Source organism: Oncorhynchus gorbuscha, unplaced genomic scaffold, assembly GCF_021184085.1.
Source record: "Oncorhynchus gorbuscha isolate QuinsamMale2020 ecotype Even-year unplaced genomic scaffold, OgorEven_v1.0 Un_scaffold_370, whole genome shotgun sequence".
Taxonomy (NCBI): Eukaryota; Metazoa; Chordata; class Actinopteri; order Salmoniformes; family Salmonidae; genus Oncorhynchus; species Oncorhynchus gorbuscha.
Window position 1 is genome coordinate 945,442 of NW_025745222.1, and position 5,000 is coordinate 950,441.

Genomic DNA, 5,000 nt, shown 5'->3' on the forward strand with positions numbered 1-5,000 from the left:
TACCTACAGTACAGTATTCTACATTCCTACAGTACAGTATTCTACATACCTACAGTACAGTATTCTACATACCTACAGTACAGTATTCTACATACCTACAGTACAGTATTCTACATACATACAGTACAGTATTCTACATACCTACAGTACAGTATTCTACATACCTACAGTACAGTATTCTACATACCTACAGTACAGTATGCTACATACCTACAGTACAGTATTCTATATACGTACAGTACAGTATTCTACATACCTACAGTACAGTATGATACATACCTACAGTACAGTATGCTACATACCTACAGTACAGTATTCTACATACCTACAGTACAGTATTCTACATACCTACAGTACAGTATTCTACAGTACAGTATTCTACATACCTACAGTACAGTATGCTACATACCTACAGTACAGTATTCTACATACCTACAGTACAGTATGCTACATACCTACAGTACAGTATGCTACATACCTACAGTATGAAAGTGTGCGTCTATATTTAGTCCAGCAGGGGGCGCTGTAGATCCTTCTATTTCCCAGCCTTAGATGGCTGTGACTTCTCATGACTTGGTTTCGTGTTTTAGCTGGTGTTCGTGTTTTTGAGTGTGTGGACGAATGAACGTGTGTGTTTTCCCTCTCCCTCCCTCCCTCCCTCCCTAGGGTGTGGTTCTACAACAGGACACTTGCTAATGTACGTACACACACACACACACACACACACACACACACACACACACACACACACACACACACACACACACACACACACACACACACACACACACACACACACACACACACACACACACACACACACACACACACACACACACACACACACACACACACGCACCTTCTCCCACATGAGGGTTTCCAGGAAACTTAGAGACAGACTGCCTGACTAATGCATCCTGGGAGATATTATCTGTGTGTGTGTGTGTGTACATTGCGGTGTGTGTTTATACATTTTGTTGTCTCAGCTACAGGTATATATTACTGGAATTGTATAGAATGGAAAAGTGTGTGTGAGAGAAAGAGAGAGATTTAAAACTGTACAAAAACGAAAACAAGGGAGTCCATAAAACATATTTGATCACATTCCTATACAGTAGTGATTCATATTACAACAATGGATACCGTCCTGCACGCACACACACACACACACACACACACACACACACACACACACACACACACACACACACACACACACACACACACACACACACACACACACACACACACACACACACACACACACACACACACACACACACACACACACACACACACACACACACACACACACACACACACACACACACACACACACACACACACACACGGCCTGAAACGAACTCTTGTTATCATGCAGTTGCCACTTTACTCTATTTTTTTATTCTGCGTTTGGAAACAAAACACCATGTGTTTATGAGTCTCTGTGTGTGTGTGTGTGTGTGTGTGTGTGTGTGTGTGTGTGTGTGTGTGTGTGTGTGTGTGTGTGTGTGTGTGTGTGTGTGTGTGTGTGTGTGTGTGTGTGTGTGTGTGTCTCTGTGTGTGATAGAGGTGGTGGTGACATCTAGCCTCGCCCATTTCCTCAGAAGCGTTGGGATGGCGGGGGGGCTGCCCTGGCAACCAGAGCGGGAAATATCACAGAGGAAGTAACATTCCTTAAACCCTCGTCTTTAGGTCACTGTCCTTAAACTATTTTCCCTCTCCCCCTCCCTCCCTCCCTCCTCTCTCCTCCCTCCCTCCCTCCCTCCCTCTCTCCCTCCCCTCCTCCCCCTCCCTCCCTCTCCTCTCCCTCCCTCCCTCCCTCCTCCCTCCCTCCCTCCCTCCCCCTCTCTGTCTCTCTCCCTCCCTCCCTCCCTCCCTCCCTCCCTCCCTCTCTGTCTGTCTCCCTCCCTCCCTCTCTGTCCCTCCCTCCCCCTCCCTCCTCTCCCTCTCCCCCTCCTCTCCCCCTCCCTCCTCTCCCTCTCCCTCCCTCCCTCCCTCTCCCTCCCCTCTCTCTCCCCCTCCCTCCCTCCCCTCTCCCTCCCTCCTCTCTCCCCCTCCCTCCCTCTCCTCTCTCTCCCCCTCCCTCCCCCTCCCTCTCCCTCCCCCTCTCTCTCGCCCTCCCTCTCCCTCCCCCTCCCTCCCTCTCCCTCCCTCCCTCCCTCTCCCTCCCCCCTCTCTCCCCTCCCTCCCTCTCTCCCTCCCTCCCTCCCTCCCTCTCCCTCTCCCTCCCTCCCTCTCTCCCCCTCTCTCCCTCTCCCTCCCCCTCCCTCCCCCTCCCCCTCCCTCCCCCCTCTCTCCCCCTCCCTCTCCCTCTCTCTCCCCCTCCCCTCTCCCTCCCCCTCCCTCTCCCTCTCCCTCTCCCCCCCTCTCTCCGCCCTCCCTCTCTCTCCCCCCTCTCTCTCCCCCTCCCTCCCTCTCTCTCCCCCTCCCTCCCCCCTCTCTCCCCTCCCCTCCCTCTCCCTCCCCTCCCTCCCTCCCATGAAAAACGAGGTAAGAAACCATTCCTCTCCTGTATGTAGTAGCTCTGCCTCTACTCACTCGCTATAGGACTGTGGCGCGCTAATGACCGATGAGGTCATTTCCTGGTTGTATGAGTCGTGGGCATGCTCCGTTTTGATTAGCTTGTGGTGGGCGTCGCCTCTGAGCTCTGACTTCATGGAGGATGCTGGGTAGAAAAACACACACACACACCAGTTAATACACACACACACACACACACACACACACACACACACACACACACACACACACACACACACACACACACACACACACACACACACACACACACACACACACACACACACACACACAGTATTACCCAGGTAAAGACAGGGAGATTCAGGGATAACAGAGAAATATCTATCCCACCTGTCTGATGTTGTGAGCTTCCTGTCGGACTGTGATGGTGATGATGATGATGATGATGGTGGTCGTCGCCAGCGACGGTGCGGTTGACCGCGATTGGCTGAGGCAGGTGCAGCGGGGAGGAGGGGTAGAGGATGGACAATGGTTGCAGCATGACCTGGGACAGCATGACCCCTGAACCCTGGACGACCCGGGGCCGGAGCCTAACAACACGGGGTAATGGAGGGAGGGGGGCTGGGGGAGGAACGACTGTACGGGGAGGAAGTGGAAGAACAGGAGGAGGGAGAGGAGGAGGAGGAGGAGGAGGAGGAGGAGGAGGAGAGGGTCGTTTGCTGACCGACAAGTCGACTGGTTCGAGTTGTGTATTTGAGGTGGGGTTGGCGGACTGGGCGTGTGTGAGTGTGTGTGAGGGGGAGAAGGTGTGTGTGTGTGCGTATTGTGTGGGGTGGTAGGGGTGGGGGGTGAAAATAACGCTGTTCACTACCGAGGGATAAGACTGATAGAGAGACTGATGGAAGGAAGGAGAGAAAGGAGGAGGGCGGAGGAGGGAAGGAGAGGGAGAGGGAGGGAGGAAGGAGGGAGGGAGGAAGGAGGGAGGAGGGAAGGAGAGGAGGGAGGGAGGTGAAGGAGAGGAGGGAGGAGGGAGGAGAGAGAAGAGGAGGGGAGGGAGAGAAGAGAGGGAGGGAGAGAGAGAGAAGAGGAGGGAGAGAGAGAGAAGAGGAGGAGGGAGAGAGAGAGAAGAGGAGGGAGAGAGAGAGGAGGAGGAGAGGAGAGGGAGAGAGAAGAGGAGGAGGGAGAGAGAGAGAAGAGGAGGGAGAGAGGAGAGGGGAGGAGGAGGAAGGAGAGGAGGAGAGAGGAGGAGGGAGAGAGAAGAGGAGGGAGAGAGGAGAGGGGAGGAGGAGGGAAGGAGAGGAGAGAGAGAAGAGGAGGAGGAGAGAGAGAGAAGAGGAGGGAGAGAGGAGGAGGGGAGGAGATTGTATTTCATTTTCATTCTTTCAAACAAAAAACAAACAACAATACAAGCTTGTACTGTCTGTGTATGTGCCAATTGTATGCTAATGTCCATTATGAAGCATTTCTCAAGAAAGATGTGGGAACCAGTCAGTCTAGATGTGTGTGTGTGTGTGTGTGTGTGTGTGTGTGTGTGTGTGTGTGTGTGTGTGTGTGTGTGTGTGTGTGTGTGTGTGTGTGTGTGTGTGTGTGTGTGTGTGTGTGTGTGTGTGTGTGTGTGTGTGTGTGTGTGTGTGTGTGTGTGTGTGTGTGTGTGATCTACTGTATGCCTAGAGAGTAACATGCAGTAAAATGGTTAGATGGAAACACACACCATCACCATCACCATCACACCACGACACCCACACATCATGACACCCCACACACCATCACACCACGACACCCACACACCATCACACCATGACACCCACACATCATCACACCACGACACCCACACATCATGACACCCACACACCATCACACCACGACACCCACACACCACGACACCCACACACCATCACACCACGACACCCACACACCACGACACCCACACACCATCACACCACGACACCCACACACCATCACACCACGACACCCACACACCACACACCCACACACCATCACACCCACACACCATCACACCATTACACCACACACCCACACCACGACACCCACACCCACACACCCACACACCATCACACCACACCCACACACCCACACACCACGACACCCACACACCATCACACCCACGACACCCACACACCACGTCACACCCACACCCACCCACACCATCACACCACGACACCCACACACCACGACACCCCACACCACCATCACACCACGACACCCACACACCATCACACCCACACACCATCACCACCATCACACCACGACACCCACACCATCACACCACGACACCCACACACCACGTCACACCCACACCCACACCCATCACACCACGACACCCCACACACCACCACACCCACACACCATCACACCACCCACACACCCATCACACCACACACCACACACCATCACACCCACACACCATCACACCACGACACACCCACACACCATCACACCACGACACCCACACACCATCACACCCACACACCATCACACCACCATCACACCCGACA

At 53.5% G+C, this 5,000-nt stretch overlaps 2 long non-coding RNA genes across 2 annotated transcripts in view; both read right to left on the reverse strand.

The window, feature by feature from the left end:
- Positions 1 to 3,057, reverse strand: part of LOC124018017 — a 9,821-nt gene extending 6,764 nt beyond the window's left edge. Inside the window, exons 1-2 of the long non-coding RNA XR_006835549.1 lie at positions 2,875 to 3,057; positions 2,542 to 2,668 (exon numbers count right to left, since the gene is read on the reverse strand). This is a non-coding gene — a long non-coding RNA (uncharacterized LOC124018017). The remainder of the gene's footprint in view (positions 1 to 2,541; positions 2,669 to 2,874) is intronic.
- Positions 3,058 to 3,241: 184 nt separating this feature from the next.
- LOC124018016 overlaps positions 3,242 to 5,000 on the reverse strand; it is a 30,746-nt gene continuing 28,987 nt past the window's right edge. Inside the window, exon 3 of the long non-coding RNA XR_006835548.1 lies at positions 3,242 to 3,379. This is a non-coding gene — a long non-coding RNA (uncharacterized LOC124018016). The remainder of the gene's footprint in view (positions 3,380 to 5,000) is intronic.